Here is a 27936-nt window from a genome sequence, read left to right as displayed (position 1 = left end):
TTGAGAAGATGTGATGTACATTTGATACCAACTAACAAGTGTTTATTTTACATGTATAACAAAGGGATTTAGACCCTGCTGTCATGGCAAATCTCAGTGTGAACTTTACTGCACATAACTCTGCAACATCTAAATCTGCATATGGTAGAAAGAACAATGCTTGATTGTCAGATCCAAGGAGGAGTTTGCCATGCTGGCAGTTAGGAAAGAAACTTTTGACTGGTGCCTTCAGCAGATTTGCTGTGGAAGTCACTGAGAGAACACAGACCCCTGTGCTATCATTTATCAGTCTTTTTAAGAGACTAAAATATTCCAGTGACAGAAATCACTCTGATGCAGACATTAGGGGAACACACCAAGAACTGATCATCGTCCTATATGAGGAAAACTTGAGTAACCAACTTGAGGCTGTAGCCAATGGATGACCTTTTCAAAAGTAATTAAGCGAATTAGGGGCCTAAATCCCATTTTCAAAAAGTGAAGGTCTTACCCTTTTCATTCACTTAGGCATTTTTAAACATTTTACCCAGAACCTTTATCGTGCTTTTTGTTCCTAGAATGTTCAATATGCCCATGGGGCTTCACTGGAGGGGGAGTTCAACTGTGCACCTTGGAAGAAAAAAAAAAAAGGCTTTAGCAGTGAATGAACTAATCCAATCCCAGAAAGTGGAGCTCATGGTGCATACCTAGGAGGCTGGGTCCCCAAGGGAAGCACAAATACAAGATTACTAGGCTCCCAATGGAGTACTTGAAGGAGTTGTTAAAAGCTTACCTTCAAGCTGCTGGGAAAGTTACTCTTTGGCTAGCACAGAAGCTGGCAAAGCTGCTGAAATGAAAGGTCACTAATAGAGCTTGATTGCAGTGACCTCACCTCATGCTCAAAGGGGTATTAAAAGATAAATTAACAAAATATAAAGTGATGAGTAAACCTGCTGCAGGACTGGTAGCTGGATCAGTGAGACAAGCTAGGTAAAAGTCTGCTTTCAGCACAAGATATGTACAGCCCTGGATTTTATTTTCCAATTAAGGGATGATAATAATAATAATAATAATAATAAATATTAATTAATAAATTAACTAGGAATTGTTGACTGTTGTCTAGATCATTCTGGGGGCCCTCTTTTTCTCCTTCTAAGTCTCACTCTGATTTAGTGCAGCTCAGAGTCCTTTTGGTCTGCATTATGCTGACGGGATATTAATAAATCTGCACTAGATGTACAGGCTCTTAATGCACTACCAGAAATGGACTGGAAGGCTACTGTTCATAATCTGTGCAACATTTAAGGGGGGAAAAGACCTAAATAGGCTTTAAAACAATCATCCTCTTATAAAGTTGTCCAATTTTTGGCCTTGCATATACATCTCAGGGTGGTACATTCAAGCCTCTGGGACGCATCATTAAAAAGAAGCAAGGGCTAATTTACAAGCCATTATGAAATGGACCATAAACTTTAAAAATTGGCTGCAGCTTTTAGAAATAATTTTACAAGACTGAAGACTGAGATAGCTGATGGAGTGTGTGATAGCAGGCAAAGCCGGTGCCAAAGACTAAAGGGAGGGAAAGCAGCTAATTCCATATTATAGCAAAAGCATAAAACATTTATCACACCAAAATGTTAGTTTAAAATAGTAATTAAAATCAGTTTTCCCTCTGTTCACTGGAGATTGGTTATTCATTTGAAGTTCATGAAGCTGCCCTAATTTCAACATCATTATTTCTATGCTCATATCACAGGAGCCATTATATTTTAGATTCATTAAGTAGCTTTGCCTGATTTATTTCCCTTGCTTTCAATCTCCTGTTTGCAAACCTTTGTACTGAACACAGAAATTTCATTTAAAAAGGAGTCTCTTAATGACTGTCTCCTGGAAATACATTTCCAGTGCATATGAGAAAAAGCAGCCTCAAGTAATATGTACAAATGAATTGCTTCTGAGCTGGATCATTTCCAGTCTCTTCTAAACTTAGCACTTTTACCTCTGGACTGAACTGAGTTTCAGTCTGTCTGGCCCCTCCGTTCAGCTATTCTCATCATGTGTGTTTGGTGGGCTGGGGGAATCCTTCTAGCCTCATTTACAAGAGTAAGCACAAAGGACCATACCACTTCCTTCTTGGGACAATCCTGGCTGAAGGCTAGACTATTAGCTCTATCCCATTGCACTCTACAAATCTTCAGCAACCATATAGCCACAATGGCATCCAGGCTAATTTAGAGCAGACTCCAGGCTACTTGGAATTAAACTGCTGCACCGTTTGGGATGTGAAGGTGTTGTGTGCACCCCTCCTATGCTGAAAGGGGCAGGGCAGGGTAGCTAGCACAGAACCAGCTAAATTGGCTTTGCAACACCCAAGGACTCCCCTATGTTGTCGGCAATTCTCAGCTGTTCCTTCAAGGCAGCTCTCTCTGCAATCAAAGCCGATGTGGAGGACTGGGCCTTCAGGCTGTACTAGTGAAAGTATTTGACAGTAGTGGAGATGTTTAGACATGAAACAGATAAGCAGTTTCATACTCCTTGTCACAGTTTAGGGTAACTGCCCCTGTATTCCCCATCCATTGTCCACCCAGGGCACCCACCTTTAGGCTCCCATCACCTCTCTTAGGCAGAGACCCGTATGCCGCTCCCTTCTAACCAGGGGTTTTCATGGCTGCACAGCTCCCTGCCTAACAGTGGGATATGCCCAGCAAGCCGGACTGACTAAACAGGCCAGTGTCTGTGCTCTGCTTTCTCTACAAAGGCTACAAACTGTGTAGTTGCCCAGAGTTACAAGTTACCACACAGCTATTTCTAAGCAAGCCCATTTATTCTTAAGGTAAAAGCATTAGAGAGAGAACATTAAAAACAAAAGAACCCATACACAGGCTAAAAAAAAACAAAACAAAGCAAAACAAAAAAAACTTACCAGAGGTCACCCATCAGTCTCATGGAGCTCTAGCCAGTCAAGTCCTTCCAACCCTTTGGCAAGCATTGAGGCCCCTTCTGGGACACAAAGTCCTGGCTGTTTGCTGGATCAGAAAAAAGGCCTGAGTCAGGCTATTTATCCAAAATCCTTTGTCTGTTGGTCTCTGGAGACACTAGTATATGTAATCATCCCTGGGAGGGTTTACAACTTGGCTGAGTTTTCTTAACCACCACCCAATGTTGTCAGTTCCTGGAGGACCTGTGCTAGCCCTCCCCCATGGAGTAGAGCACAATCACATATAAACCATTCATTTAAAAACAATGGACCCCAAAGCGATTGCATAGGGTTGCACTGTCACATGTACCCCCTTGAGAGGTTACACACTATCCCTGCCCGCACTAATACATACACTTAATAAATAAGGTCTTCCAAGGATATTGCAGGAAATTGCCAGATCTGTCACACTCCTGTCTCAGCTGTCCCTGCACATTTGACTAACCCCCTGCTTAGTGTACTGCCTATGCTAATCACAGGAGTAGTACCGGATCTGCATTTTAGTTAACAGGCAATAACAATGCTCATCGACAAGAGCAATTGAAATGTTTAGCTTTTAAAATAAATAGATTTCTGTAATCAATGTGCTGATCTTATCAGAGAAAGACTAGGAAAATTGCTGCCGTCTACTGATGAAAAGGAATAGGGAATCCTGAAGACCAGTTCAGAGCATAGTTCTAAAATACGAGTTTCTTATGTTTTTTATTCAACTTGCAAGTTCTGCTCTGGAAAGTGACTTTATGAAAATGGCACCTTCTTAGGTCCTGATCCTGCAACAGAGATCCCTATGCCTGCAGAGGGGCACAGGAGCGCCACCCACATGCATCACATTGTAGATCAACGCCTTGCCCAGCAAATCAGCTCTTGTGCTTATTCAGAGTCCAATCTACTGACTTCAGTGATTAATAATAATAATTTTACCGATTTTTACTCCTGACGGCATTGCAGAAACAATATAGCTCAGAGAGTGAGCTGGACTTTGTTTTCCCTTGTGCAGCATTGGCATAAGTGGTTACTGAGTTCCAATGAATTACACCTGTGGAAACTCATGGGCAGCAATGACATTGCACAGGTAATAATAAATAAAACCTAACCCTTATACGGCACTTATTTATCAGTAGATCTCAATGCACTTGAGTTTCACTTGAATATAGTGTGCTTAGCATGGAGGTAACTGGGGTCTTACTATGTCCTGCAGAACTTCTCTCACAGGTGATGTATTGGAAGGAAATAACTAGACCTGGTTTTAAAAAAGATCACAGGAATTTTTTTGAATATGTGAGGGGTTTTTTTTTGTTTTTTTAAGTCATGGAATTTTTTGGTTGTCACCATTTTTCAGGGTTTTTCCCATTGAAAATTAATGTTTTGACTCAAAAAATGTCAAATATTATATCAGAAAATTTCAGCCAACTCCAGACACAACCCAGCTTGGCTCTTAGATGCAAGATGGAGGAGCAGCCCCTCACAGGAGTAAGTTAGCATAGCTCCAATGACCTTCCGTGGAGCTTTGCTGATTTATTGACGCTGCATCAATTAGAAAGCAATTAGAAAGAACGTCTTACTTGCATTACCACATCCTATGGAAATGTCTATTCTACAATCACCGATCAGAAACGCACTTCACATTTAAAGTAATTAAATATTCATTGGCTCTGGGATGGAACCCCAGCTCTCCCTCCTCCAACATGAGTGCCCAATCAGCCAGGCTAGAGAGTCACTCTCACGGCTCTCTTGTCCCAAGATTTATACAAAAATTAATAAGCTTAAATGGAAGAGATTGAGCAGAACCCCAAAACAGCCTATAGCCCAGTGACTTGGACACCCTCTGGAGAGGTGGGAGATCTGGGTCCAAATCCCTGTTCCACACCACGTAGCGAAGAGATTTGAACCTGGGTCTCCCACACTTTAGGTAAAGGCTCTAACCACTGGGCTGCCAGGAAGAAGAACAGGAGTGGAGAGAGGTGCACCTCCTCAGGTTTTTTGTGAGAAAAGGTTGACTTGGTTTAGACACCCAAGTCCAGGAAAAGATTCATGGCTGTGAATCCCAAGGGGAGGAAGATGCTTCCCATTAGGCACCTAATTTCCTACTGGCTCCTCAGCATGCTGACCTTTGTGAATCCCATTCTTAGGCACCTCTCTCCATACATTGTGTAGGAAGTCTGGGCGCCTAACCTGGGGGAGAGGGTACCAGTAGGTGGCAGGATGCCTAAAAGTTAGACCCAATCTTGCAATGCCTGAGTCCCTGTCACCATGTCTTGGTGGGTGCCGAGAATGCCAAATTCAGGACAGACTGCTGAGAAGTAGGGAAGAATTACCCCAAACTGGTGGTTATTCTATCATTAGATATACCAGACCAGTAACAAAAGTAAACTTCTGTCTCACCACACTGGTTAACAGGAAGTCTCCTTAGGCATTCCAGTCCTGGTCTCACCATCCAGACACTGAACTCTAAGATGAGTGGTTACTGAAAACCAGTTTCATCAAATACAGGGTTCTTCTAATCCCAAGAGATCAGACACCTAGCCAGGTCAATATAGAACTCAGATCTTACCCAATAATCGCACTGATGCCAAGCCTTTGGTAACTAAAACTAAAGGTTTAATATGAAAAGAAGCAAGTTAATAATGGTTAATAGATCATATACCTAGAAATGATTGCAAAGTCTTTGTATAAGGTTTGTAGCAGTGATGGAATACACTGCTGACTTGTAAAGTCTCTCTGGTAACTTCCAAAAGATTGGAAGGTTCTCAGGCTATAGTTCAAAATGCTCCTTTTAGTTGTAAATCCACAGTCCAGAGAATCAGGGCAGAAAAGAGGCAAAATGGAGATCTCAGGGGTCTTTTATATCCTCTGCCACATGCCTGGAAAGTTATTCTCCCTGTTTGTGGAAAGTTACTGGCCTTAGATGGAGTCCAAGGTCACATGAGTATCACACATTCTGACATGGCTTGATGACTCTCAGGGGGTAGCCATTGCCCATATTCTTGCTGAGGTGTCCACAGGAAGAGCAATGTGGGAAGAATGAGTTTGTTCTATCGCCCATTGTCAGAGTAAGTGTCCTTGGGCTGTCTGGCTTTAATCTAAATTTTACCTGGTGGGTGTTACCCAGGAATACAACACATCTGTATGATGCCAATACATAGCCAACATTCATAATTTCAGATACAAAAAATGATACATGCATATAAACAGGATAATCACACTTTGGCAAATCATAACTTTTCCATTGACACCTTACATGGCTGACTTTGTACAAGATTTGTTGCAATTGTATAGCAGTGGCAATATCAATGATATAAATGGTCATAATCAACGCTTTGTGGATCTAGCCCATAGTGATTAACAGCAAAAAGCAGATATTTTTAAACCCCCTGGGTACCCGGCAGATGGGATAAAATGCACCTCCAGTTCCACCCCAAGTGTGTCATCTTTGAAGTCACCATGTTACACAGAGTGTGCCTCAGGAACCAGCTCCAGAGGTAGGGGTTAGTGAGAAAAGAATGGAGTCTGGAGTCTTATAAGGAAAGTTCTGAGGCAAGGAGTATATCTTCACATGCTTGCAGACCACCTTACATAATTAGACCTTAATCCTGACTGGGACTCCTAGGTGCTACTGGAATAAAAATTTTAAAAAGGAGCATGGAGTAGTAGGCTAACCACATGTCTGGGAGGACCTCAGGACCTCTTGAGATCCTCATTCTGCCACTGAAAGCCTCTGTGACCTGGGGCAAGTCACCTACAGTATCTTCATCTCAGTTTCTCCATCTTCAAAATAAGGTGAGCAATACTTATATAACTCAGAAATACTGGGACGTTCCATGAGTTATTACTCCCACCACTTTGAAGATAAAACATTTCTTAAAGTCATAGTAACTGGGATTATGTAACCTAATTGATCATTGTAATAATTCCAGTTGTGATATTTAATTTCACCCCTCCTTTTATGATTTGATAAAAATCACATAGTCCAGCAAGTTTAAAGCTCTGAGCTGGCAAAGGTCCTTCAACAGCGCTCTTAAACAGAGATAAATATTTGAGTCTGCTGCAATGAGCTGAAATACTATGAAATTCTTTATTCCAAAAATTTGCATTATGCAGGCCACTGTGCAGTGTAAATAATAGTTATGATATTTTCTGGTTTGGGTGATGTATAGCTGGCTCCATGGGTTACCAGTGGATAATTTACTACATTATTACTGTTACACGTGTATATGGGAGAAGGCCAACTTTATCAGGAAGGACAACGCTTCCAAGGAAAACTGCTGCCAAGAGGTGCAGAACAATCTTTGCCCCTTCAAGAGGGACAACATCAAACTATCTCTCTGTACAACCGATGACGATTCCCGAAATCCTTGTTGCTGGGGTTTGGTTTCCTGGCTATGCCAGTGTTTCAACTAAACATCTTCTGCGTGCTGCCACTGTCAGTCCATCTGCAGGTCAACAGCACGCATCGGTTCTTTGATGGCGGAGAGGTTAGGACTGGAAAGGGGATCCAGTAGAGCCACAGATTCCTAAAATACAGCCGCCTCTTCTCTGAGAGATGTTTCACTCTCTCCCATATACCAAAGGCATGAGACAAATCTTCGCGCAACAGTAATCAGAAGGGGTGAACGTGATAATTTTGAGTACCCTTGGATTTCTGGACCATATACACGCTGCATTAGCAGTGCATTCGTTGAGACATTCCTGTGGTGGGAAGAACACTTCAGTCCAACACTGTGGCATTTAATTTCAGAAAGGGGAACTAAACAAAAATGAGGAGGTTAGTTAAACAGAAATTAAAAGGTACAGTGACTAGAGTGAAATCCCTGCAAGCTGCATGGACACTTCAAAGACACCATAATAGAGGCTCAAGTTAACTGTATATCCCAAATTAAAAAACACAGTAAAAACTAAAAAAGAGCCACCGTGGCTTAACCATGTAAAAGAAGCAGTGAGAGATAAAAAGGCATCTTTTAAAAAGTGGAAGTCAAATCCTAGTGAGGTAAATAGAAAGGAGCATAAACACTGCCAAATTGAATGTAAAAATGTAATAAGAAAAGCAAAAAAGGAATTTGAAGGACAGCTAGCCAAAAACTCAAAAGGTAATAACAAAATGTTTTCCGAGTAAACCAGAACCAGGAAGCCTGCTAAGCAATCAGTGGGGCCCCTGGACGATCGAGATACAAAAGGAGAACTGAAAGACAATAAAGTCATTGCAGAGAAACTAAATGAATTCTTTGCTTCAGTCTTCACGGCTGAGGATGTTAGAGAGATTACCAAACCTGAGCTGTGTTTTGTAGGTGACAAATCTGAGAAATTGTCACAGATTGAAATGTCACTAGAGGAGGTTTTGGGAATGATTTGAGAAAGTTAACAGTAACAAGTCACCGGGACCAGATGGCATTCACCCAAGAGTTCTGAAAGAACTCAAATGTGAAATTGCAGAACTATTAACTATGGTTTGTAACCTGTCCTTTAAATCAGCTACTGTACCCAATGACTGGAAGATAGCTAATGTAACGTCAATATTTAAGAAGGGCTCTAGAGGTGACCCTGGCAATTACAGACTGGTAAGTCTAACATCAGTACCAGGCAAATTAGTTGAAACAAGAGTAAAGAATAAAATTGTCAGACACATAGACTAACAAATTGTTGCGCAAAAGTCAACATGGCTTCTGTAAAGGGAGATCATGTCTTACTAATCTATTATAGTTCTTTGAGGGGGTCAACAAACATGTGGACAAGGGAGATCCAGTGGACATAGTGTACTTAGATGTCCAGAAAGCCTTTGATAAGGTCCCTCACCAAAGGCTCTTACGTAAACTAAGTCATCATGAGATAAGAGGGAAGATCTTTTCATGGATTGAGAACTGGTTAAAAGACAGGGAACAAAGGGTAGGAATAAATGGTAAATGTTCAGAATGGAGAGGGGTAACTAGTGGTGTTCCCCAAGGGTCAGCCCTAGGACCAATCCTATTCAACCTATTCATAAATGATCTGCAGAAAGGGGTAAACAGTGAGGTGGCAAAGTTTGCAGATGATACTAAACTGCTCAAGATAGTGAAATTTCATTAAATGAAATTTAATGTGGATGAATGTAAAGTGATGCACATTGGAAAAAATAGCCCCAACTACATATACACAATAGGATGGGGGCTAATTTAGCTACAACTAATCAGGAAAAAGATCTTGGAGTCATCGTGGATAGTTCTCTGGACGTCCATGCAGTGTGCAGCAGCAGTCAAAAAAGCAAACAGGATGTTAGGAATCATTAAAAAAGGGATAGAGAATAAGACGGAGAATATCTTATTGCCCTTATATAAATCCATGGTACGCCCACATCTTGAATACTGCGTACAGATGTGGTCCCCTCATCTCAAAAGAGATATACTGGCATTAGAAAAGGTTCAGAGAAGGGCAACTAAAATGATTAGAGGTTTGGAACAGGTCCCATATGAGAAAAGGTTAAAGAGGCTAGGACTTTTCAGCTGGAAAAGAGACTAAGGGCGGATATGATGGAGGTATATAAAATCATGAGTGGTGTGGAGAAAGTGAATAAGGGAAAGTTATTTACTTGTTCCTATAAGAACTAGGGGCCACCAAATGAAATTAATGGGCAGCAGGTTTAAAACAAATAAAAGGAAGTTCTTCTTCACTCAGCACGCTGTCAACCTGTGAACTCCTTGCCTGAGGAGGTTGTGAAGGCTAGGACTATAACAGGATTTAAAAGCGAACTGGATAAATTCATGGCGGTTAAGTCCATTAATGACTATTAGCCAGGATGGGTAAGGAATGGTGTCCCTAGCCTCTGTTTGTCAGAGGGTAGAGATGGATGGCAGGAGAGAGATCACTTGATCATTACCTGTTAGGTTCACTCCCTCTGAGGTACCTGGCATTGGCCCCTGTCAGTAGACAGGATACTGGGCTGGATGGACCTTTGGTCTGACCCAGTATGGCCATTCTTATGTTCTTCTGAGACAACAATTAAGGGCCAACTCCTAATTGCACCAAACTTTAATTAAGTTATCTTGTTGATAGGTGAGTGTTGATGGAGAGAGGAGATCAGTTTCTGTCTAACTCGGAACCAGGAAATCCTGGATTCCAAAGCAAGGGAAATATCCTCTCCCCAGGCCCCTAGCCCCAGGTCCATTAAATAATGAAGGGTACAAAAATAAAAAGTGTCAAACATACATCTGCTGAGTTAATCAGAACCAGGCTTGAAAAACTACTCTCAACACAGTCGTAGCACTCCACCGCCAGCATGCAGACACGTTGCGCTGGGACATGTCTATTTGCTTGGCCGCTGTACTGATCATTCCTGCAAAAGTGTGTAAGTGCATTAGACTAAGCAACCAATTGGGCACCTGTTAATGTTTATAGAGAAAGACAGGTAATAGCTCCCTACCTCAAAATATTTTATTTATGTACAAGTATCACAGAACAAACAACTAGACTGATATTCCATTGCTTGCAGTTATCCTCAAAATACTCTTCCTAACCACAGGGACATAGGACTGTATGTTGCCAAATGAGCCACGTGCATTTTAGAGGATGGAGGGCAGAGTGGTCATGCTCTCCTCAAGTATCAGCTACTGGTCACACCAAAGCTGGGCCAGCAGAAAAGATGCTTATTTGGTTAAGTAACTGGTCCAGAAACAAGACAGTGCTCATGCCAGATAAACAATGGCTCATGTGGCAGGTTACCACTTGACTAGTAAACCTTCCAGTTCTCCTGTGAATGGTTACATCTATGTTTGACAGGCTGGTTAGCTGAGCTCTAGATACTATCCAGATCTACTGTACAGTTCTAGGTCAAAAAGAAAAGGAGGATTTGTGGCACTTTAGAGACGAACAAATATATTTGAGCATAAGCTTTCGTGAGCTACAGCTCCCTTCATCGGATGCATTCAGCCGTCTATTCCTGTTCCATAGTGAATTGAGGCATGTTCTTAAGCGCTTTGCTGAAATGGAGCTCTAATGCATTTAAAATACAAAACACTTCAGTGTTTTTCAGTTGTATTATCCTCACAGAACCAGGCACCGGAAGAATATTTTCCCTCTACATTCTCCTCAGAGGAACATATTCTCAGCCTTCTACTGACAGAGAAATCAGCCTAACAGAAGCATTTATGTCAGGTTATCTTACAAAGACTATTTCAGCTGTATTGTCTAGAGAAGACCCTCTGTATAATATTTGCCTGTCAGGAAAAAAAAAATCTATTCCATTTTCCCAAAAGGAAAATTTCTATAACATTTTTCTGACAGGTAAGTTATAATTATCCATGCAGGAACACATCAGCTGGATTCCCTTGACAAGAAAAAAAGTGGGGGCAGGGGTTCCCCTGGAAGAAAAATCTAGTAAATGAAGTGCTGGTAGATTTCTTTTGCTAACAAAGGTGCAGAATTGCATTGTGTTATGGAAAGGAAAAAATTACAATACAAATAGAGAACCTAAAGTACAAATAGCACAGTAAAGCAAAACTTCAACAGGATAACACAGAGACAGCACAGAACATATCATCAGACCTGAGCCAGAATCACTGAGTAACTACTACCCACACAAATCCACAGATAAGCTGGTACCTTGACCTATCTAGTGCTCCAGAATCTGTGCTTCATGTATTAAAAGCCTGAACATAATTGGCTAACATTTATCAATGCAACGTCTTATTAGCAAGTCAGTGTCACTGCTCAAGCAGGAGAGAAAGTGCAGTAGAAATTAAACAAGAAAAAGAAGCTAAAAATTATTTTTCATTGCTGTGCTATGGGCTTTCTCTCCTTCTAATGGCTTTACCTTTCAAATGACCCTACATAGCTGGCAGAAAGAGAAGGGGCACACCGTGTTAGAAATGACAGAGAAAGCATTGTAATATTAGATTACTCTAAAATCAGGACAATAATCACAGTTTACCATAATAAAATATTGTGATAAGATGAAAGCAAACATTGGTGTTATGAACTCGTTTTATTTTCTGTCCAATTATTGTGACAAAATATTACTGATGAAATCAAGATTTCCAGGCCCTTAAAATCCATCTGAAAGGACTGATGGCTACAGTTGGAGGAAACGCACCCTGAACATAACTCGCTCATTTGTTAGCTTCAGCATGGTTGTTGATTCATTCCCAGGCATTCATCAGAATAGTTAGGAGACACTCAACCTTGTAGGTTTTAAACAGGCAAATCTACGGCTCTGAGCAGACAGGAAAGTAGTTAATAAAAGGATGGAATAAAGTCTGGCTCTGGAGTTCCGGTTGCTCATTCCAGTGAGCTACTTAAAACTTCCCCACAGGAGCTTCATTTCAGTGCATCTTTATATTCTTTAAATTAAATGACTAAAGTCTGCTATTTACCAACCCCCTTCCTCCTTACAACAAAAATGACATCTTTAAAGTTATTCAGATATGTTAATTGCTTCTTTTCAAAACGTAAAGACTCTGTAGAGGATGCAGGGAAGTAAATATATAGAATCTCTTTCAAAGATATTTTGGCAGCCTGTTTTACATTGGTATTGGTCAGATGTGGCTTGAGTTTTGGATGTTGTGTGCCATTCCCAGGTTTCCAAAAAGTGAAAAAATTCAGTAACGATGTTGACTGTGTTCTCAAACATATTGATCTGTTGCATCTTGATATCCTGTTGAATTGTATGTATTTTTGTTGTATGTGAAGTTAAGACATATTGTTATATGGGCTAGTGAAATACATTGGGAGACTCCCATAGCTGGCCTTTCCGTAGGGACAAAGAAGCAACAAGCAGCGGCCAGACAGGAGTTAATGGCTCATCAAGAAGAATCCACTATCTCTGAGGCTTCTCAGAGAAGGCATATACGTAAGGAGGACTGCCTGACCCCACATCACAACAAGGATCTCTCTCGCAGCTGGAAGAAGGTTTAAAAGAGGGACAATCTTGGCCTCTTCCCCAAATCTCAACACCTGGAAGATTGTCTGGAAGACAAAGACTTTGAATTAGGGAGATTGGTCCCAAGCCGAAAGAGAGTTTAGTCTGAGTATTGAGAACTGTAAGCTGCTTGTAACATCTAGTAGGGTGAGAGACTGATGCAAATCTCGCTTAGTCTGTTAGAATTTAAACTGTTTTTATTTTTATTTCCTAGGTAACCAACTTTGATCTCTATGCCTGCTATTTATAATCACTTAAATCTTTCTTAGGTAAAATATAAAACAGATTAACTACAAACAGTCTGGTTTTGGTTGAAGTGCTTGGGGAAATCTCAGCTCAGGTTAACAAAAGGGTTATTGCACATCCACTACCCTTTTGTCAGAGAGGTGAACTTATTAATGAGCTTGCACTGTCCAAGGGAACCTTGAGCAGTATGAGACAGTATATTTCAAGGGTGCAAGGCTGGGAGCTGGGGTGATCTGCTGGTGCCTTTCTCTGTATAATTTACGAGTGGCTCAGGGACTATTCAAGCAATTTAGCTGGGAGTGTAATTCCACATGCATATGACTGAGTGATCAGAGCCTGGAGGGATTCGCTGCTTGTCCCTAGCATAGCTTTGATGGAGACAACCCAACCTAGAGGTTTAAGGAGGCACAGTGGTCCCACAGTTCCAGGTTGTACCCATAGATCCCATCACACCACTAATAAAGACTGTTTCTATAGCCCTTATTCAGGCAAAGCTTTGATTTGCTTCACTGAAATCTAGACTCATTTGTCCTGCTCCAAATGATCTATACCTTATGTCCATTGAAATCTATACTAATTGTTGGGTGCCAATTGACTGATATTCAAAGCCCTTCATTTTCAGTTTTTAATTTTATTTACAATTTCCCAAGAATTTATCAGAATATATTACAAAAAATTAAAAACAGGTGAAAAATTGGTGCAAAAAACTACCTACAGTTTTCTGGATTAACACTGGGAAATAGGAGGACAGGAAAAAAAGCAACTAATAGAGAAGTGAGCATATTGAAAGAGCAAGCTGTCCCATGTTTTAGTTTATTTCATGAATGGTATATTAACAGTACATACACATTCACGTGCATGCATGTGTGTGTCTTCCAATATAGGACCTTACTTTTGACAGCCTCACATTTACATTTAGACGAATTTATTAAGAAAAACACATCTACCTAATGTGATGTATTGGATGTTCTTAACACAATATTTTCAGGTACTTGAGCGGCCCAAAATTCAGGGAAAAATCAGTAACCAACAAGTAACAGCTTTTCTAAAACATGGGAAAATGTTGGTAAAAATTGGTAAACTGAAAATGAAAGATCTGACATATATCCTACGTCCAATGAAATCTATACTAAGTTTACCAAGAATGTTTGAGTCCTACTAAGACACAAGTTATGTGGCTGAGTGCTGAGCCATGACATTGGGTTGAGTGGTGAGCCTTCCAGAAATTCTAACATTTTTTTATATATATTTTTATACACTATAGCGCTCCAATCCTCTGGTCATTACTCAGACAAGCACCGCATTCAACTCAGTCATGTTTGATTGTCAATGGGCACTTTACCCAAGTAAGGACTATGGAATCAGGTTCTATATTTCCATCCATAAAAACATGATCATAACATCTGGCACAGTAATGTCTCCCCACTCTACCCGATTATTTATACCCTTGATTCCTGCTAATGTTCTTGTCAAATGAGTATAGATTTATTATTTTAATTATCTTAAGCTTGTAGAGATTTAAACATCTGTTATAGGTGTTCAATAAGTATTAGAACAGCAATCAATTTTTCTTTAAGCAGAGGAATGATTTATGGTTTTCTGAGGATAGCTAAACACACTGTAGTCGATACCAAAAGGATATTTTGAAGGGAAGCAGGAGGCCTTTATAATTAGCTCATAATTATTCTATTTAGGATGCCTAGATGAAACATAACATTAGGAAACACTAAATCATTTAATATGTTATCCTGAGAGCCTTCATGGCAAAGAAACAGCATTCTCCTTTCCTCGCATCAGGACAGCAATTTATGGATTATCTATACAGTTTATGTTTAACATTTTCTGTTCTCCAAGGACAGAATTTATCCTTGATTACCCAAGATTTATCATGTTTTGGTAACAAATCTATCAGTTAGTGATGGACCATAAAAAGTTTGGACCAGAGGCTTTTCCTACATTCTGAATCTCTTTGGGCTTTAAAGCCAGCTGGAAATCTCAGGAGAAGCTTTCTTGTGAGGTTTCTAGGACTTTTTGCTTTGGGCCATGTCCAAGGTTCCATTAAAATAGTGTCTCATGGAAAGGAGAGTGATCTTGAATTATAATCTTGTAAGTCTAACTTCCATCCTGACTTAAATAAGTAATATTAATATATAGTGTAATTCATAGATATATCTGTCTACAGTGGGGCCCGCTTCTCCTCAGCGTCATCAGGCAAGGTCAGGGGTGACACCACTGAAGTCAACGGAGTTACACAAGTGTAAAACCATTTGAGGAGACTCTGGAACACAATGCCTCATTTCATATTAATAGTTGAGGAGTTTAACTAGGGCTGTCGATTAATTGCAGTTAACTCACACAATTAACTCACAAATTAATCACAATTTAAAAAATAAATTGTGATTAATTGCAGTTTTAATTGCATTGTTAAACAATAGAAATTGAAATTAAATATTTTCGATTTTTTCTACTTTTCAAATATATTGATTTCAATTACAACACAGAATAGAGAGTGTACAGTGCTTACTTTGTTACTTTATTACAAATATTTTCACAGTAAAAATGAGAAATAGTATTTTTCAGTTCACCTTATACAAATGCCAAAGTGCAATCTCTTTATCGTGAAAACGCAACTTACAAATGTAGATTTGTTACATAACTGCACTCAAAAACAAAACGTAAAACTTTAGAGCCCTCAAGTCCACTCAGTCCTACTTCTTGTGCAACCAATTGCTAAGAGAAACAAGCTTGTTTACATTTACAGGAGATAATGCTGCCTGCTTCTTGTTTACAATGTCACCTGAAAGAGAGAATAGGCTTTCGCATGGCATTTTTGTAGCCAGCGTTGCAAGATATTTACATGCCAGATAACTAGTCATTCATTTGCCCCTTCGTGCTTTGGCCACCATTCCAGAGGACATGCTTATGACACTTGTGAAAAAAAAATGCGTTAATTAAATTTGAGACTGAACTCTTTGTAGAAGAATTGTGTGTCTCCTGCTCTGTGTTTTACCCGCATTCTCCCATATATTTCATGTCACAGCAGTCTCAGATGATGACCCAGCATGTTTGTTTTAAGAACACTTCCACTGCAGATTTGACAAAATGCAAAGATACCAATGTGAGATTTGTAAAGATAGCTACAGCACTTGACCCAAAATTTAAGAATCTGAAGTGCCTTCCAAAATCTGAGAGGGATGGGATGTGGAGCGTGCTTTCAGAAGTCTTAAAAAAGCAACACTCCAATGCTGAAACTACAGAACCTGAACGACCAAAACAGAAAATCAACCTTCTGCTGGTGACATCTGACTCAGATGATGAAAATGAACATGCATTGGTCCGCACTGCTTCAGATCATTATCTAGCAGAACCCATCATCACCATGGATGCATGTCCGCTGGAATGGTGGTTGAAGCATGAAGGGACAAATGAATCTTTAGTACATCTGGCACATAAATATCTTGTAATGCTGGCTACAACAGTGCCATGCAAACGCCTGTTTTCACTTTCAGGTGACATTGTCAACAAGAAGCAGGCAGCATTATCTCCTGCAAATGTAGACAAACTTGTTTCTGTTAGTGATTGGCTGAACAAGAAGTAGGACAGAGTGGACTCGTAGGCTCTAAAGTTTTACATTGTTTTGTTTTTGAATGCAGTTATTTTTTGTACACAACTCTACATTTGTAAGTTCAACTTTCATGATAAAGAGATTGCACCACAATACTTGTATTAGGTGAATTGAAAAATACTATTTCTTTTATTTTTACAGGGCAAATATTTATAATAAAAAATATAAAGTGAGCACTGTGCACTTTGTATTCTGTGTTGTAATTGAGACCAATATATTTGAAAGTGTGGGAAACATCCAAAAATATTTATATAAATGGTATTCTATTATTAACAGCGCGATTAATCACGATTAACTTTTTTAATCACTTGACAGCACTCCTATTAACCTAGTAATACATGTATTCTTGGATTTAGACAAACAGCTCACAAGGTTTGCCTAGCCAACATACCCAAATGTGTATACCCAAATATATAGATTGGGGATCACTCCCTTGAACAATGACTATGCATGCAATTATGAAAGGCTGTGCTCTGCTTGCAGCTAACCCAGCTTCTGCTGAGCAGCTAATGTGGTTTATGAACAGAAGAAAGTACAGTTCAATAGCCGACAGGCCATGTGCATGAGGCTGAGAGCAAGGGACTGGTGTTCTAATGTCCTCTCTGCCTTGGTCAGATCAGTTAATCGGTGCCATCACACTGAAGTTCCCTAGAATGCTACTGCTGATGCTCTGGAAAGCAGGTGATCATGTTAGAGAAGAGTCATGGTTTTGAGGAGGTATCAAAAAAAGGTTTCACAGGCCCAACCCACAGTACTAACTACAGCTCTTCTTACTATCTATGAACCTGCTCACCACCCCTCCACAGGCACAACTTCCCTTTCTCGATGTTGCAGTGTGCAGAGCCATTGACAAGGCCAGGTCTGGTCTCACACCACCCTTCACAATTCTTCCCTCTGGTGATACAATCCCAGCATTTCCACTGGTTTTGGACCTTATGCAGCCATGGAAGGCTGCTCAGGATCTTGCCAAAAGAGAGAGTTGTCCAGGGAAAGAAACAAACTGAGGGCAAGGAAGATTCCTAGTCTCCTGTTGGTATCCCCTGGCTCTGTCCTATAATCTATTATTGTTACCTTAGAGACAGTCTGAGATTGGTTCAAAACTGATATTATTCTGAATGTATTATGCAAGAAATCCCTAAGAGCAATCCTACTGCAATTCATGTTACTTGCAATGTGAATGTGGCTAAACAGAAAAATGTTCCTTTTATATATCATCTTGAGCCACTGCCCTTGAAAAGGAAAGGAAACAGATTTTTGAAGGTAACAAGGCCACATGCATTTCATGCGGAACAATAAAAGCATGACCACAATTGTAGCTGATCACCCATTCTCAACCACTATGTCCTGGACAAATTTTAAGGGATTAAAAGGAGCAGAAGTTGAGCCACTCAGAAACTGCAGAATGCATTAAAGGCTACACAGATAAAATATTAAAAGAAACCTTATTAGGAGAAAAGAAATCAACTTCAATATGAAATAGAAAATTAGCATCTTTTGCAATTTTCAAATCCCAATCTTGTAGCCATGGAATGGACTAACATTTTGGTGCATGGGAAAAAAAATCAATATTTACTTTTCAGATAAAAGGGATTGCATTAATAGTCCCTGAGTGTGTCCAACCCACTAGTGTGAAGAAACACTAAGATGCCTGAGAGATGTCTAAACCAAACAATCCTTTTGTAAAAACCAAACTGCCCACTAAATTCCAGTTACAGAATTGTTTTTCCTGGTAGGGGGAATGTGACTTTGGCTTTCAAAACTGAGGCTGAGCTTGTAGGACCGACAGCTAGAATAAAAATATTGTATTACTTGTAAACTGTTTGCGACACATGAGTCTGTCAGGTAATAAACATGGAAACCAACGCTTGAGGTCATTTTTACAGTTACTTTTTAAAGCAGAACTGCAATTTAAGATTCTCTTTCGATGTTCCTTTTGCGATTGAATCTAGTCTGTCAGCTTCGTATCAACCTTAGCATCTCATAGTCGGTTCTAATGAAAGAAGAACGCTAAATTAGTAAAGTTGTGTAACAAAAACTTTACACTTCGCTTTAATAGTATAACAGTTAAAATAGAAATTATGATGTTCACTCCATCTAATGCTTTGCCTTGTGTGAATTCACTACTTCATTGTAGTGCCATACTAGAAACACACGCTTACCAGATTAAAAAGAAGCAACTGCTGTAAGATTTGGGTGTATATGCTTGCTACATGTAGATCTAAAATTATACTGTATAGAAAACATTTTATGAGCAATATATTAATTGGAGCACAGGAAATAAAAACTAAAATGCAATTTCTCTTCTCAGATGAAGAAACTGGTTCACAAAACAAGTAAGCCCTCTGCACATGGTTTATTATCCCAAGCTTTAAAAAAGCCACATTTACTTATTTTGGACCCCGCCATGAGTAGAGCCAGGCAGGAATTTTCCAATAAAATATTTATTGGAAAACATCAATTTGACAACACTGAAACTATTCAGAAGAAAGGGTCAGTGTTGACAACTGTCCAGATTTGAAAAAAATTTTAAGAAGTTTTGAAGTTGTTGAAACATCCCCTTTTAGCATTTTCAGACTGAGATGTTTCGTTTTCCGGTTCCAAATGATGTTTCACTTTGAAATTGTAGTTAATTTCTAGGGGAAAAAAAATTAAAAAGGTCAAAATGCTTCAAAATTATTGAAACAAAATGTTTCAATTGACCCAATCTCAAAAATGTGTTTGGATTATTAGTTTGCAAGAATGCTCAAGATTTTGATTTTTCATCCTCTCTGCGCTGCTAGACCCACTCCTGCACAGCTGGGCAAGGAGTGGGCAGAGCCTTAGCCAACACAGCTGAGCTCAAGCCAGAGAGGATAGTAAGTTGTACGAGGAAAAGGCCTGGAGCAGCTTCCCCAGTGGAGCAAGAGGAAGAAGGGACCAAATTGTAACTCTCAGAGCCACAATTCTATCACTGCTCTGCACCTGCGAGGCACAACTCCATTCTGCCCCTCTGTCAGGTGGATTGTAACGTGCCAACCCAGTCTTTGGGGCCTGAATCAATGCCCGTTGAGTCAGGGGGAATCCTTCTATTGACCTCTGTAGGTGCTGGGGCAGGGCCCTATTTTGAGCTGTACAGAAGTTCTCACTTCTACTCCATCACTCTTGGAAGCACTAGATAAAAGGACATCTTAAGGCAGTAAAAGTGTGACAGAGCAACTGGACATTGATATTCTTCAGCCTCTGGATTGTTAGAGCATGTTCTCTCCATCTTTGCACTGTGGAAGTTCAGCCTCTTGCTATGCAGTGCATCACTTTGGACTAATGTGTCATATCTACTATAGATACTGAGAAACACAGGAGAGAACCTTTTAGCACCTATGAAGCTATGGTCTTCATCATCCAGAAAATACACAAAACCGTAAAACAATTAGGCCTTTGAAACAGTAATCACTACATGCCAAGTAAAGGAAACCCTGCTGAAAGCCACATTATTATACACTCATTTCCACAGATATCAGGCCTTTAACCCAAGCAAAAAGGGGCTTACACCTCCCCTTTTACTGTACTGGGGAGAATGCCAGACAACCATTTAATCTCCCACAACACTCCAGGAAGAAGGTCTACCAGAGTTGGGAGATCTCTGAAAAAGAGAAAATGTTATGCACATTATGCAAAAACAAAGATATCCAATCGGAGCCCTGGTTCACTCTTTCTGTACATTTAGTAATAACAGGCCCATCCCTACAGTTTGCTGGGCCATAAATAAAGCATGGCCCATAGCTCTCCGGCATGGGGTAGGTATAGGACAGGACCATTTATTTACTCCTTTTATGATCCTACCTCTGCGGGGAGGATCTGAATAAAGTTACTATCTCCACCCTCTGCTACTACCTAAGGTTGGGATTTAAACCAATGGGAAGATTCCCATTGACCTCAATGGGCCCTGGATGAGGCCCTACGAGAGAGAATCAAGTAGTGAGTTGCATCCCCCACTGGTCCCATAAGTTGCCTGTCTGCAGAGGACTCCCAAACTCATGGAAGAATTGCTTGCATGGCTCATGTTTGAGCCCAGATCTATATCGTACATGGGAACTGATAGAGCATTTTTGTAGAGAACGTAAGAACGGCCCTACTAGGTCAGGCCAAGGGTCCATCTAGCCCAGTATCCTGTCTTCCGACAGTGGCCACTGCCAGGTGCTTTAGAGGGAATTAACAGAACAGGTAATCATCAAGTGATCCATCCCCTGTCGTTCATTCCTAGCTTCTGGCAAACCGAGGCTAGGAACACACTATTCCTGCCCAATAGCCATTGATGGACCTATCCTCCATGAATTTATCTAGTTATTTTTTAAACCCTATTATGGTCTTGGCCTTCACAACATCCTCTGGCAAGGAGTTCCACAGGTTGACTGTGCGTTGTGTGAAGAAATACTTCCTTTTATTTGTTTTAAACCTGTTGCCTATTCATTTCATTTGGTGACCCCCTAGTTCTAGGGTTATAAGTAGTAAACAACATTTCCTTATCTACTTTCTCTACACCAGTCATGATTTTATAGACCTCTTTATAGATCTATATTATAAAATAGAGATTTTATAGAGGGCCAAATTCATGCATGGTGAAACTCCTAATCGAGGCATAAATTTTGCCCACTGTAGTCTGTTGCTGAATCTAAGCCCAAGTAACTCTTCCAAAATCTTTGTCTGTATTATAAGCAGCATAAAGAATTTAGGGTCTGATACTACATCATTGAAATAAAAGGGAGGTTTGCCATTGACCTCAATGATTACAAGAGCAGGTCCTTATTTAATATATTGTTGGAATATGAATATTGCTTTCAAAACTGTTCTGTTGGGAAGACTCTGTACTGGGTTTTCCCTACCAACCATTTCAATGGTACACAGCTGACTTTGGCTTGGAGATATGCTCTGACACGAATTGCGCTGCCCTCCTTTGTGATGTCATGTTCTTTTAATGAGCTGTCATTGCTTTTGGTTAAGAGTGTTAAATAAATACCAAGAAAGCAGAGAATGTCAATCTAGTTGACGTCAGTGGCAACAGCAGGCACTCAGCAAAGCACTGGAGTCTCTTGGCAATGGTTGGGCCTTCAGGAAAGAAACCTCTCTCCGTTCTGTCTAATGGAAGCTACATGGACTAGTTAGAATAGTTTGGCCCGCTCCACTCTTCAGTATTTCACTGGGTTCAGTTAAGTTATATTGAATGGCAAGTTAAAGTTAATGATCTGATTCATTACGAATTAACAATCTAACTGTTGTGGTCTCTGTTGTTTAACAGCTGCCTAATTTGCAAGCATATAATTTAAAAAGCACTGTTCAAATATTTAGCAATGCTTTTTGCTGCCTCTGGGGCAGAAAACTGAATTCAGTCTAAAATAATTTAGCCTGACTATGAGAGAAATCTAGTCAAAGAACACAGTTAAAATCACTCCCAATTCCACACTGCCAAAACACAGACATTATACCGGGACATACTTTGGTATATTATATCCATAAATATGCAGCTGATTGACATTTTAAGTTATTAGTAGAGAAGACTAGGGGACATGGGGCTGAACCCTGCATTTTTGTCACGCTCTGTTGAGGTCAGTGAGACTTCCAGGTGCACAGGAATGCAGGATAAGACCATGTACCACAGGAAGCCACCAGAAATAAAGCTATTTGCACTGGTAATTTTTTCACCTTTCCTAAAATATTCTACTCTTCATTCTCCATGCCCTACAATCTCTGGCCTTTGATAGGAACATAAGGAACACTCTTCAAGAGACTGGTAAAAATTAATGATCATTGTGATCTGTGGGTGAGTGAAACTTACTTTATACTCTCAATAACTGAACTTCAAGAACCTATAGAAGAGGCACTGGTTTGTGGATGACAGACAGATGTGGTCAGAGAGTAATACTACGGTCTAAACACAAGTAGACATGATAAGCCATACATTACCGGCGACGCATGAAAGCGCTGTCAGTCTTAAATCCATGGACTTGCACCAGACTGGTTACCAGATCCAAACTCCAGCATGGTCCGTCATGCCAGATATGGCCCCATTGGGCAGATCATTGAGGGTAGGATTTTCTAGATTTCCTAATGGAGTTAGTCACCCAACTACCTCGGGCTTCAGTGGACCCTTAAGTCCTTATAAAAGTCTCACTCTAAGTAACTTCTGCTTTTATCATTTTCTTTAAGCACTCATATCTTCGCAGCTTCTTTCTGCCAGTCTTGTTACTAGACATTCTTCCTCTTCCACTACACTCCAAGCCAGAGAATTCTTCCATGGCTTCCTTGTCCATTTCATCCTGTCAGAAACAAACACTGTGGATTCCTATAGTCTCCCCTCTGAGATACACTTAGAATGCTCCGTCTCAGCTGCAGGATTTCAGTATCCCTCTGCCACTAAAGCACTCTGTTGTCTCTCTTGTCCTTTTGGGACACAGCACACAAATTCAACACATCACACAATGCTGAGTAAGTGCTTTCACCATGTATTGCCCAAGGCCCTGATCAATTCTGGGCCATTTCAAAGTGGGCAGAATGTTCAGGTTCTACTTTCTGAAATGTTCAGTTTTGCTACACTTTTGATAGTAGTATCTGGCTCAGCTGAGCCATTACCAGCCCTAGCAGCTGTTCTACTCTTAATTCAACATACAGTTCAAATAACTGAAGCATCATCATTTATCTGCTCCAGGATTCATTAATAACTATAACATTTGTTAAAATTGGCATTCCCCACACACACTGTGATTTTTAGCATGGTTAACTTTCCCCACATACCTGTTGATCTTTCCCAGGGGAAGCCTTAAGCATCAAAATTGTTTCCTGCGTGGCACTTTGCTGAACCAGGGGGAATTTGAGCCACTTTAAGCTAGAGGTCTTTACTACAAGAAGAGAAACCAAGGAGGAGAAATTGGTGGAGGATTGCTTGCAGCTTGCATCAAGTTCCCCAAAAGGTTGTGAACTTGCCAATCAACTTGCTGGTAAACCTAGTCAGACCAAAAACTGATAAGTTTTGAGCAGTTTCATGATTCATTATGAAAATTCCCACGGCCCTAGCTCCCACCCAAAGAAACTTGACAACTTTTTTAAATAAATGAAGCGCCAAGTTGGACTAACCCAGGACATCTCTAGAGGGGAACTCATGTTCCAAGAATTCAACACAATTGAAAGCAACCCATTTCTGCCAGTCTGGAATATTTTGGACACAGATCCTGAGTTTGCAGTGGAGTTTCATCCTGAGGGCAAAGTTATTACAGTGATTGCACTAATCTTGTTATTTGATAGGATGTGAAGATCCTAGACCTCTGCAAGAGCTTTCCTACTTAGGAAGGGGTGTCTAGGGCGACAGAGTCAGCTGATCTCCTACTCCTATGCAAGTAGAAACACATCTACAGAATGTCCAATCCTCACACGGATCTCAGGAATGGTGGGACCCAAGATTTCCTTCATTTCTTCACATTTTAACTGGATATTTGGGCACTTCAGTGATGGTGGGCATACACATAGACAGACATGTTACTGTTGAAAAGAGGGTAAAATATTATCCTAAGAATCTAATGCTAAGTTAATTATTATACCATAACAATAATAATGTAATAGCCCACACAGCCTCACCTGATGCTAGATTTTTCAGGACATCTGCTTTCACTTCAGGAGTTTCCTTGGCAACTTTATTTTGTGTTATGTGAGGCAACTTCTCCATCACTCTGGTCAACAACTGCCTGGAGGGCCCTGATTTCCAGACATTTTTTTTCCTGCCAGCCCCGTGATTAAAAAGAAAAAGAAGCTATTTTTGCATATTGAATCGTCTGCCAATTCCTTTACTCAGAGGTTGGTTGGGGTGGGGGGGTTCTTTTCCCAGACAAAGTTTAAGTATGTGTTTAAAACAAAACACAAACATAAGTACAGCAGCAAAGCCAGCATACTCTCGAAGGACAGTCTAACTCCAATCTCTCTCCTCGCCTCAGGCTACCAATCACGGAACATGCCAAATTGCTTCACACTCACAGTTCAGTTCAGTTCAAAGAATCCTAAAGCACAGAAAGCCTTTGGGGGGGTTGGGGAGGAGGAACAAATCACCACCACAAGGTTGTCAATAAACTCACTGTAAATAACCTCTAGTTCCAAGTGGTTCCAAAAGTCTTTCATGCCTCTTTGAGAGGCAGCTGTGGATCAGGGCAGGTTATCATCCAGTAAAGGCTGACAAGTTCTCAGAGCCAGGTAAGAGAGACAACAGGACACTGCGAGTGGATGGGTCATTACACAAAGTAAAACTATTCCCCCCCCCCGGCCCCCTGCTGTTCCTCAGATGTTCTTGTCAACTGCTGGAAATGGCCCACCTTGATCATCACTACAAAAGGTTCTGCCCCCCTCCACCACCCCCCCTGGCTCTCCTGCTGGTAATAGCTCACCTTACTTGATCACTTTTGTTACAGTGTGTATGGTAACACCCATTGTTTCATGTTCTCTGCGTAAATAAATCTCCCCACTGTATTTTCCACTGAATGCATCCGATGAAGTGAGCTGTAGCTCACGAAAGGTTATGCTAAAATAAATTTGTTAGTCTCTAAGGTGCCACAAGTCCTCCTTTTCTTTTAACCGGAGCAAAGGAGACCACCACTACATTTCTTGAAATTGAAAGCATCTTTGGAGTCCTAGGGGTCCCACACCACCCTTAGACACTGATCAAGAAAAAAAATAGCCTGATTTTGGGGGGGGGGGGAGAAGAAACCTGATTAAAATGCAGCAAAAAGGGAACAATGGCAATATATCTTAAAAAAACCAAACAGCATAATTTGCTATTTTCATTTCTGAGATATTGTATGAGGGTTTGATCGAACATTCCTCCAAACTCCCAGTGATTGCCACAGGAGTTTTATATGTACAAGATCAGGTTCCAAGTGTATCCATGCCTACATAGACCCCATTGTTCAAAAAGCTCTCAGCCCAAGTGAATTTCTGGTGGCAGGGTAAGATACAATTCAAATGATTTCCTAGGCTGATACTCTACAAGTGTTCTTTCCTTAAAGCACAGAAAGACACATGGTAAGCAACTTGTACAGAGCATATGGTGCTGAAATAGCAAGCTGATAAGTCTTTAACAGCTTTTGACAGTGGTAAAAGACCAATTATTGCTCCATAAATATTAAAATTTTCCTCCAGTCTTTTGTTGGAATGCATGTATATTAACGCATAAGTGTCTCTCTTTAATAGCAGCCAAATTTGCCTCAGAATCTGCAAGTCATGTAGTCATATGAAGTTAAATGCTCAACTGCTGTGTGTTTCCATCTCCAGCTGCTAAAGATCAACAGCCAAATTCAGACCTGGGGTTAGCAGCATAACTTCTGAAACCAACGGAGTGGCAACTAGTCTGAATATCCCTTAAGCAATAGTGACCACCCAAAGCACTAAGGAGAATAATTGTTGCTTTTCTCTGACAAAATAACTTAGGGATTCATCGGCTGCACACAGAGCAAGTAGATTTAGGTATTCTGAGAAATATAATATTTAGGATCCATTCAGGCAAAAGTCTGATCTCTCCACATCTTTGGCCTCTGCACACGTTGACTACCACTCCATCTCAGCTGGGATTCGTCAGCCAGATGGTTTTATCCTCAGAGCTTCCACAGAACTGCGATTTCAGCCTTTGATTAAAAATATGCATACGTATCAACCTTGATGTCAGCTATGGGCAAGCAGGCAGTCAGCCTCCCAGGGCTATCTGGAGAGGGTGATAGAAGTTAGACGATAATGGCATATTACCAATACTGAACTCTTTTAGGGAGCCTTAATTATTGAACTGCCATTTAATGCCTCAGAGGTTCAGTCCAGATCAACATCCAAAAGAGGAGCCTGACACTGAGCTGTATATGTTGGATTTGGGTCTACAGCTGAGCTAGCCATCGTCGGGTTCCAAGGATTTCATTTGAGCCCTTCATTATTAGTAACAAGTGACAGTGACACCCAAGGCACCTCCTTGTTGGGGAGCTGTGCTAGCTAGTTTTGGAAAGCTTGCAATGTAAGGCCTTGTTTGGGCAAGATACAGAAGATCTAACTTTAAACATGTGTGCAGTCCCACTGACTTCAAGCATGCGAGTAATCCCATGATTTTGTAGTCGTGTTATTTATTCTTTGTATTATGGTAGCATCTAAAGTCCTCCAACAAGATCAGGGATCCAATGTGGGGCAGTCCCTGTAAACAGACAGCGACAGCCCCTGCTTCAATTTACAACCTAAATAAACCAGAAAGACGAAGTGTGGGAGGGGAAATGGAGGCACATAAAGTAAAGTGACTTGCCCAAGAGCACTAAGCAGTTGAAAAGCAGAGTTAGGAATAGGAGCTCATGTCTCCTGGCTCTCAGATCAGTGAGCTATCCACTAGCCCAAACTGCCTCTGTACTGCTCACAGGCTTAACATTAAGCACATGCTTAAATGCCTTGCTGAATTGGGCCTAAGCAACACAATGCCCCTACAACCAGGACTGGGAGCAGGGTTAGTTTAGAGTCTTTATACTAGCGCTAGGCCAGCCAAGGAAGGGAGTATTCTCAGTAGGCCATTTCTGCCCACATTAATACTTCTTTACATTGCCAGAGTGACATAAAAGGGCCTTGGTTTTACTGAGAATCAGTCCCAAGTGGTCTAATTAAAAATAAGATCTATTAAGAACAGAGAGAAAAGATGAGATTCAACCAAAAGAAATGGTGTACAAGGACATATCTAGTCTGAGACTCTGCAAAAGCTCATCTAGATATTTGCACCTTAGTATCAGCTACAATAAAAGAAAGAAACATACTTTCCCCTTCCAGGGAACTCTTTTCTTCCCCCTAATCCTTCCAGTTGGCCAGCTAGAAGACCACAGCCTTTGGTTTCCGGGCCTGTGCCATCCTCCTTTCTTCACCTGCCTCTATGCCCTGTTAGGTGTTTCAGATTTCTTTGGTGTACCTAAGGTTTGATTTATCATCCTATCAGACATAGCTTCCCAGATGGTGCTTTCAGGTGCTGGTCATGCCATGGCTGTTGTCTGTGAGCTAGGACTACATTCACTGTTTTGCACATCCTGTTTTTATAAAGTACATTCCCTTTGAAGATGCATCTGTAATAGTTGTTTCTCCATCTATCTTTACTTCTGATTGCCCCAAAGAAGCATGGCTTTCCCAAAACCCTTCAAGGGTTCTCTGCTACTTATTCTGGCCTAGCGGCCACGCTTGGCTTAGCTGGAGATGTCAACCTGAAGCTAGATC

At 40.7% G+C, this 27936-nt stretch overlaps 1 long non-coding RNA gene across 1 annotated transcript in view; it reads right to left on the bottom strand.

The window, feature by feature from the left end:
- Positions 1-27936, bottom strand: part of LOC140916956 (uncharacterized) — a 107969-nt gene that overhangs the window by 12544 nt on the left and 67489 nt on the right. The window contains exon 3 of the long non-coding RNA XR_012160694.1: positions 2903-3005. This is a non-coding gene — a long non-coding RNA (uncharacterized lncRNA). The remainder of the gene's footprint in view (positions 1-2902; positions 3006-27936) is intronic.

Source organism: Lepidochelys kempii, chromosome 9, assembly GCF_965140265.1.
Source record: "Lepidochelys kempii isolate rLepKem1 chromosome 9, rLepKem1.hap2, whole genome shotgun sequence".
Classification (NCBI taxonomy): domain Eukaryota; kingdom Metazoa; phylum Chordata; order Testudines; family Cheloniidae; genus Lepidochelys; species Lepidochelys kempii.
This window is presented reverse-complemented; position numbering and strand designations above follow the sequence as displayed.